Source organism: Balearica regulorum, chromosome 3, assembly GCF_011004875.1.
Source record: "Balearica regulorum gibbericeps isolate bBalReg1 chromosome 3, bBalReg1.pri, whole genome shotgun sequence".
Taxonomy (NCBI): Eukaryota; Metazoa; Chordata; class Aves; order Gruiformes; family Gruidae; genus Balearica; species Balearica regulorum.
Window position 1 is genome coordinate 64,044,754 of NC_046186.1, and position 9,837 is coordinate 64,054,590.

Consider the following 9,837-nt stretch of genomic DNA (forward strand, 5'->3'; position numbering starts at 1 on the left):
TCAAAACTTCTCTGCAGAAAATAACGTAGGGGGGAGAGAAGGAAGGCCCGTTGTCAAAAGGTGACTCAGCCAAGAAAAATCTCTTAGAAAGTTCACCCAATTCATGTGAGACCTGAGCTTTTACACCCAATAAGCCTCGATCATCTAGATATCAGAAGCTGTAGGGCTTCTTTGTTGGTTTTGTTTGTTTCACTCCATAGTTGGTTCACTGTAGAACTAGCTTTGGTTTCTGCTACAGAGAAGAAATAAGAGTCACCACTTCTCACTGCTCATCACTGAAATACACTCTCAAATTATTCTAGTTTTCACTTCCTGCTACCAGTTAGTGTTATGTTTCTCTCTGTCAGAGAAAGAGGCTTTTAGTACCTTTTTTTTTTCCTCTTCATGCATTCACAGACAAATCAGGTTACTGCAAACAGATTTTCTGTTTCTGAAATAATACAGCAGCAAAACCTGTAAATTTGAATAAAACTCCTTTAGAGTTTTCCAACTGACTGTACTAGAACATACTTTGTTTCTCAAGACCTAACATAATATGGCATTATCATTATGGCTTTGTGCCATTGTTCCCATCTTCATTATTTCTCACAATGTAATTTCTGGTTTTAATTATCCACAAATTTTATTACTTATTTCATTACTGAAAATATGAAACTGCATTAACCTAGAACCATTCTCTATAACTCTAGTACAAATACTTCCTCTCAGTGATTACTATTATCTGCCAGTTAATCAGTTCTACATCCATTTAACATATACTTTGTGGATAATATGAATGCTATATTTTAATTTACACTATTCTATGACAGCTATTTTTGTTAAAGATGATTTAAAAGATCTGTTTTCCAATAAAGTCGTATGAGACCACTCCTGTTATAGAAGAATTTCCAAATCTGCAACAGGAACCCATCATACAGATTTTTTGCCTAGAATTGATACATGCTAATTGGCCTGTAGTCACCTGGTTCACCCCACTTTTCTTAAAAAGAAAACTTAGATGCTACAATACTTTTCTGAATTTCTGTATTACTCCAAGGTTTATTCAAAGTGAACATAAAAGGCCAGATATGTCTGTCAGCCAACTTCTTTAGAATTGCAGATTCAAATTGCTTAACCATCCACAGTTTAAAGCTTTTTTCTAGCAAGCAGAGTTTAACTTATTCTTCCATTAGAAAATTACTTTATAGTAATTAGTGATCCTGCTTTTTTTGAAGTAAATACTTTTCACTTTTCTTAAAAATGTATGCAATTCATAAGTGAAACTTTGATTCTTGTTTAAGCAACGGAATGGCAACAACTTCCAAATGAAAGTTCACCTGTGCCAGTAACATTATCAGGTGCAATGTTCATGATCCTCAACTCGTATCAGGTCAACTATTCAGGATTACTGTGCTCAGTCAAGGTCTGGCCATATACCATTTTCTTCAAAGCTACTGGGTCTTTTCTGTAAGGCAGACCTGTATGCTGGAGAATGAGAAAGAACTGAGTCCTGTCATCAAGACACAACGTCCTTCATCCATGGCTTTTATTACACTAGAAAGTGGGGGAAAGGGGAGCACACAGAAGAAAAAGATTGTCCGTGAGTTTGTACAGATGTGTAGAAATAGCACGAGTTTCTGTGGGTTCCCCAGGCAACTACTAGCCTAGAGAACTGTTAACATGCTCTTCTCCTAGCAACAGCACCAAAGGCTTACAAGGCACAAAGCGGAACCTCCCGAATTCTGTTTATGTAGCTTACCACATGTTAATATTTCTCTCTTTCATTTGTGACCTCAAAATTCTAACTCAACATCAAAAATCATGGTATCAGTGACAAACTATGTTATAGAGTATTTGGTAGAGATCAGTCTTGCTAGCAGCCTCATTGTTCTAACATACTAAATACAAAATATCCTCTTCGAATCTTAAAGAAAAGACTAAGTCACTACTGAGAAATAATAAAGGGGGCTGAAGATTTACTAGAAGTTTTGAAAAACAAGACCCTGCAGAAACATAACAAATAAAACCTTAATATAATTCAGATACACACAGACAGTGCACATGAGAGGAAGAGAAGACATAAGAAGCAAACACAACCAGATGAAAAACATCTGAGTGATCAAACTGGCAGATAAGGAACAGGGGTTGTTGATAAAGCCCACATTTTGCCTGAGTCAAATCAAAGTACAACCTCAAACTAGCTATTTTTCCTATCACAAAGTCCTGACTTTTTTTAGATTACTTTACCACTGTACATGCTGGTAAGGCAGTTCCTAACTTAAGAAAATTAAAAACAAGAACATTGAGCTTGACCTCTATTCAGAAACACTTCCTCACAAGCAAGGAAAGAGCATAACAAAAACAGCCTGGCTTATCAAGTAGATGGCAGTCAAACATGGTATATAAGTCAAGCAATACACCTACTAGAAAAAGTGTAATGGAAAAAGATGACTAAAATACCAGCCAGACAACCATAAGGCAACAATAACATGTGAAGAAGCTAAAACCAATCTTACTTCGAATTTCTTCCTACTCCTCCTTTATACCAGCAGCTGTTGCTCAGTGGCAACTGCATCCCAGCAAATACAGCTGCTGTGGTACAGCATAAAAACAGAGTTTTTACAGAGTTTTTACTTTTACAAAAAAGTAAAACAGAGAAGTGGGAACAATCAATCTAGTTTAACTTTCCCCGTTAAGTAAACTGCAGAGTACTAAAGGGGAAGCACAGATGGCAAGAATAGAGAACTTAAATGTACAAGTTCTCCACTGTTCAAGGTGATAGGATAGGTAAAGTATTTCTTATTTAAAAAAATGTAGCTAAATACTACCTTTAGTTCCACTCTAGCAGCTCTAATGAAGTCGATAGCAATGCAGAAACATTACGGAAGGTTAAACTTTGCCCAACCCTGCAAACATACACTTGCTCAGCTTTATGAGGGCACCTGAACTCATTCAAGTCATTGTTTACATGTGACAAGCAAAGAATGTGTCTGCTTACAGGAGCAGAGAACAATCTTTCATCCGAAAGAAAAGTGTAATTTTTTTATGCCAGATGGTCACTTTGACTTTTAATCAGTAAGTACCAGCATATTATCACTTGTATAACCTAAAAGTTATTTACACGAATCCCTGCAATTCCATGGCAACGCTCATTATGTGTGTACTGCACCACAAACAGAAATTTTCTCCAATAGCCATTTTACATGGGATATGAGAGGCTGTTTCTTCAGGAAAGGATTACTTTCAGATGAAGCTCTTTTCTAACTCATCACATAAAATCTTCTGTCTGTTCTCCTAGAAAAAGAAGTAGCAGATTTGTTTTGTGAATGAGAGAATAAACCAGCCTGGTGATTTTTACTAATCCAAATACACATAAATAGAGTTCACCATAACACTAGTAAGTTAGAAGCTTGTACCTCTACAATTTAGTGAATACCACTAAAAAGGTAAAAATATGAAGGCATTAAAATTTTGCTGTTAGATGTATTACTGACAAAGCAGAATTACTTCTAAATTTAAGACTTGCAGTGTAGAACTGGTGGAACACTGCTCTCTTGTGGTTAAATACCTGCAGTTCAACTGCTGAATGTATCTACTGTTTACATCAATTATTTTCAACATTTTCAAATATATTTTATTCTAAGACATTTTTTACTGATTAGGCGTCTACTGCAACCAGTGCCAACTCCAGCTCTGCACACTGTGCTGCTCTCTCTCCATTACCTAAAGAGGGAATTTAAGCTCCTGCTTTTGGTTCTCTGATCCATTGAAATTAAATGCCTAAATTAGCCTTAAACAAAAGGTATGAATACTTCCATCCCAATAACAACCAAATGAGAGTCTGAACATTCCTGCTCACACAGAGAAATAATCTGCTTTTAAAGCCTCCTTCAGTCTTCCAGGCAAATAGCCTGAAGGAAAATATAAGCAGAAATTAAAATGTAAAGAGGACTAGAAACATAGCTGGAACAAAAGCACCACATTGTTTTCCTTTCAACATGCAAAAAAAAAAAGTCAAATTCCCATTGCAGAAGGAGAGATATTGCTGACAGGATTATTGGGGAAAATACTGAATATCAAAAGAAGGGCCTTTTTATTATTATAATTAGCTATTAGAACTAATTCTCTAAATAAAGAATACTGTGGAAACTAATGTCTAGCACAATCATTAATGTCCTTCAGCTAAATAGCTAAATTATAGCTAGATAAAACAGAGTAAAGTTATGATATTGCAAATGAAACTACTATTTCAATCTCCTAGTACAAAACATGACATTTTAATTTAAAGAAAAAGATCCCTTTAGCAACACAGAAGGTTTTAGAATCTTCTATTTTTTGCTAGGATGGCAAGTTCAAATACCTATTGTAGGTGCTTCCATATATAAATATATAGGATTCATAGTCACAATGAAGTGGTTTTCAGTCATTTCTTTTTCTGTTAAACACGGGCCAAGATCATTTATCTGTAACATAATTTTGAGCTGTCCTAATATAAATTAAATAACACAGACATTTGGGTTAATATTAGTTATCTTATACGAGATAGCTATTTTATTAACAAACACCCACAGATGGACAGGCAAAACATTTCTTTGCTGAATAATTAGAGATACAAAAAGTACATTGAAAACTGATAGTAAACAGAAATTAGTTCTGTTCTGTCGGTGACTGCTATTAAAAAGAGAAAATATTTCTAGAGCACAAGAATTTGTAATTGAAGGGCAGCTGTCGTCTTTAGCCTTTACCCACAACATAATTTTAGTTATTGTTAACATAATGTCTAAGCAGTTAGACATTGGGCTCCTAAACAAAAAGTTTCAAGGTGTAACTACAGAGCATGATGTACATCGTCATAAACCACTGAAACATTTCCGAACAGCAAGAGAGGAAAAAGCTTGCAAAGACCCGTCCAGATTGTGCCTTTCACATTAGTCAAACTGCAAGAAACAAAAGCAGATTTATACAAACAGATACAAGCATTAATCCATGTCTTGCTTCTTTTTACGTAACTAGAGTTATTCTCTCACAACACATGCATTACTTTTAATGACCTTAGAAGATTTTTTCCTTTTCTTACAAAATCCCTTCTATACTTACTATCCAATACCTGTCCTTTTTTGCTATACTGTTTATAGTAACTTCAGCTTCATACTTCAACAGAGTATTTTGAAAAATAATGAAAAAAATCCCTTTATACATGGGTGAGTTACAACTGGTATCCTTTTCCTTCTAGTTAAGCTACATGCTTCACGTCCAAATCATTGAAATTAAAGGGACAATTTAAAGTACACTGAGTTTGTCTGTGGGAAGCTCCTGTACCTACCACTATAGTATTTACCTACTTCCAGTTTCTCAGTGGCAGAACTATATTTGTTAACCAAGGCCAGTACACTTGCTGACGAACCAGATGGTTCAAACGTGCTTTTTTGTAATAGCTCCTCTCTTCTTTTTAACCTGTTTCTTTTATCCCCTGAAGATTACTATTCTCTCTTAATAATCTTTACACGTTGAAAAGAGAAAATTTTGAAGGAGACAGTGACCGAAAGAGTCTGACTACGCCAACGCAGGAAGAAGTATTGAGACAAAAAAGGATAATGAAACAACTAATGGAATAGAACTGCAATACATATATTGTACAGAAAATATGATGCTGCATACAAGCAATAAGGCAAGAAAGGGAAAAAAATCAGTACATTTATCGAAGAAATACTACAATAGCTTAGCTATTAAGTTATACTAAATTACATAAGTACTGCAAAGATATAACCAAATAAAAAGCACACATCCACCTTGTGTAGATTTTATCCATGAACAAAGATTTTCAAAACAGTCTTGCAAGGAAAAATTAACAAAAGTGTAAGCTGTGAAAGGAAACTGAGAAAGGATAGTATGTCCTTTCAAAACACCTCCAGAGACAGAAATCAGTTCAGTATTTTAAAACCTCACACAAAATCACAAAAGCGAGTATTTTATCAGGAGTTAGTATCCTGATAGCTATTAACTGCCTTGTAAATCTTTTAACTACTACTTAGACTCTACAAAGTCTAAATTATGAAAGTTTACTTTACAGGTACTTTGAAAGAATTTGGTAATTAATGCCTAGACTTACACTTCAAAGAAGTTTCAAGAACCATTTTCTGTGTCTGGCAATAATTCTCCCAAACAAGATAAAAGGCAAAAGAATGGCCTGTGGGCTGACATGTGAACAGAAGTTTATGAGATTGCAGGCACTAGCACTGAAAAATAAAGAATAGAAAGCAGGATAAAATAAATACATACGTGTAAAAATCTGCTTGGTTTTACAGTTTTGGTCACCATCAGTTTTCAAATTCTAGAGGTTTGTCATTAAAACTTTAAGAGAATCAGCAAGCCTTCAAAGCCGCATCAAATTCCTAAAGAAACTACTGGTGCTTGCATCAGTTCTCTTAAAAAAAACCCCGTAGCACAATTGCCAAGACATTCCACCTGAAGCTAGCTGCTTTTATAGAGCAGGTAAGAGTCTAATTGTGATTTTAAAATAAGCTGCTAATATGTTACACTGAAGAATAACAGAAATTGTTTAAATTTATAAAAGAGATTATATAATCTTAATGTCTAAACAAATAAAATAATTATCAAATTATTCTTCACTAATACACGGGAAACTATATGCAAGACAGATCTTTTACATAGCAGTACATTCTCAATGCCAAATGCTTTAAGTATGATGAATACACATGCCTGAGAAAAAAAAAATACTTATACTAATATTGAGGACAATGCTGTTCAAAAAAAACCCAAACTACATTTTCTCACTTAGAATTGTAATAATATAGACTTGTATCTTAAAACAACTGGAAGTTATAAAATCAAATCATGCCATTGACTGAGGGCAATACGAATGTCAAATTTTCACTTGTTTCTCTCATCACAGTGGGCTGACACTGCCCATTTTGACCACTGGAAAACTTCAGTTTTTCTATGTGTCTTCCAGCCAAGTCACAGCAGTATGTTAAGCATTGGAACAGAATGTGCAAACTATTCATATTTCACAGATATGCAATGCCAATGCTCTAAAGTATCATACACAATTAATTCATAGATTATTCAGATAGACCTGGAAGGTAATACAGATGTAGTTGAAGTAGGTATCACTATGAAAAAATGTATTAGCAGATTACCTGGAGGTCTGTTCTGAGAACCTGCTACAGCAAACCAGGATCGTGAACATCTCCCAGATACCTGCAATCCCTGGCAAAGAGATTTCAGAGAAAGCAGAAGTGAAATCTGGCTGCAGACTTACCAACAGCAGGACACCTGTGGTTTCCATAGTCTTGCCTGCAGGATTGATTTTTCCCCAAGGCTTCTGATCAGTAACTCAAAGGCTAACATGTTTAGCAGGATCCCTTTATCAATTAGGCTTTTGCAAGAGCCCCACAAATAATTTCACTATTTAGGTAGGACTAAAGAGCACTGTAATTAATTCCTGAAAAAAGGAATAGACTGAGGGCAGTGAATACTGTTGCATATTCTCTGCTGTGCCTTTCCCTGCCAAACTCTGTACCTACACATCCAGAGAGATGACAGATTATACATTAATTGTCCCTTACAAGTAATGAGTAAGTCTGGTGTATTATAGGAGTTTATCAGCAAATAGTGACATTCTGGCTGTTCAGGTAATTGTATTTATATTCTTGTAATGAGAAACTCACTGATAGAGAACTCAGATGTCCTAGGATTTCCAAGAGAAAAAATCTTAAGAGTGCTTTTAAACAACTGCATTGTATTTTTCCTTCTAGCCCTATTTACTCAAATTAAGGGAAAATTTTTATTCTTGTTTCAATTTTATCAATTGAAAAACTGGATATACTATACATATTTCTTAGTCTTTCTAGTGGAAAAACAAAACCAACTTTCATTCCCCAACAACTCCTGAAGCAAGACATCCTGCCCAAAAATTCATCAGGAGTGATAGCAGAATAACTTTTCCAGACTTCTTCAGTGATAAAAATAAGAAGACACAACATTTCACAAAATTGTTCCAGTAGACCAATAGAGCGCTCACGTTCCTGTGTCTCTTCCTCCTCCCCCATATCACTACCCCATCTCTAAGTGTTGCATGGTCACTGAGCAATTCAGTCAGGGACCATATATAAACAAGGTTATTTGTATGTAAACAGGGCATGGACAATCTTAGAGAACCTCAAGTTGCTTCCAAGTTGTCGATAGATGTTTTTGTCAAAGAAAATAAGATGACAAAGCCACATTTCCATTAGTTCTGAAAAGGAGAAATCTCTGCAATGGGTGCTAACTTTTTCATCACTAAACACCACTATTTTTTCATCTTCTTGATATTGAAAACTGTCAGATGTTACCAGATGCCACCCACAGACTTCTCAAGGTATACCAAGGCTCAATGCCTAACCTAATTTATATCTGGAACTACATAAACCAAAGAATCTGTTCTCATGACATGTGTAGGTGGTATGTAGTTGAAAAAAATCACATGGCCCATGACTTACTCTTTTCCCTAAGGAAGCGGATCAGCTACACAAACTACATGACCACTCAGTTCACATCAGACTGACACAAAAATCAGAGATCAGAGACCCAACGACCTAAAGGGTCACACAGCTCACTAAAATGTGCAGATCCATCTTAAGTCTGACACTAGATCCTTAGTTTAAAGAAATATCTGAGAGAATTCCCTTCCAAAATGAAAAGACACTTTGAAATTCAAAATTCTCACTGCAAAATGCTCCTGTAGGCCAAACTTGTAGTTAAATGATGAACTCTGGAGAGAACAGAACAAAAAAAAAAAAATCACATACAAAAGGAGTCCAAACCGGTAGTTCTTCCTGAAGAGAAGAAACTGCTGATCACATAAAGCAACAGAAGTAGGAGAAAGAAAAGTCTAGTGTACTCAGGGCTCTACAGACTAATTCAATCTCTCACAGCAAGAATTCCACCTTCACATTTTCAGTCACAACAGAAGGGCCACAAGCGCCAAGATCCTCTGGATCTACAAGTGCTGATGTAACACAAGAGATAACTTGCTCCACCTCATCACCCTGCAGATATTGAGCAAAAGGAAGCCGATTCATAGGCTTTACACTCCACAGGACTCAGCTGCCCTCATATGCCCTTCTGCAGGCACTGCACAGGCTCCCTTCACTATTGCTCCCTGCTGCCCTAGCGCATCAGAAACCAGAGCATCAGGCAAAAGATGACAGGGAGCTTTGATAGAAGAGGGTAAGTTTGGTAAGTACAGGGCCAAGCTGGCTATTCTGCATCAATTTCCTAGCAGTTGTAGAGTTAAGGGAGGGAATGTGACAAATTTTGAAGGTGGAAAGAAAGGGAAGGTCAAACTGTTATGGACTGTGAGAGGAATGGGTGAATGTGATGAAGTTCAATAATTACTAAATTCAGAAAAAAAAAACATCTAGGAGACATGATTTTAGAAGCATAAAGTAACAACTCACTTAAGCTCCAATTTTAGTCAAAGATAAATTTGAAAATTAAAACAGAAGTATGGGATTTGCACAGAAATTTCTTACAACTGTGTAAATAAGACTGAGCAGTAAGAGGGAATCCAGCTGCTAGTCTACTCTGTGTGAGCCAGGAAATAGAAGACACACAGGATATACAAGGGACACATTCAATAGTCTAATCGATAGGATTTTGGTTTGATACATCAAGATAATTAGCCAAAAGATTAAGTGAAGGCAGCTACTGTAAGCAGTGGATCGTAACAAATTTGTAAACAAGGGACTCCATCAGGAGTTACTCTGTCAGGAAAAATGTAAGCTCTATTTTAAATAAATTGTATTATCTAAAATTAATTAAGAAGTTGTCTAATATGGTTAGCTCTTAAGATAC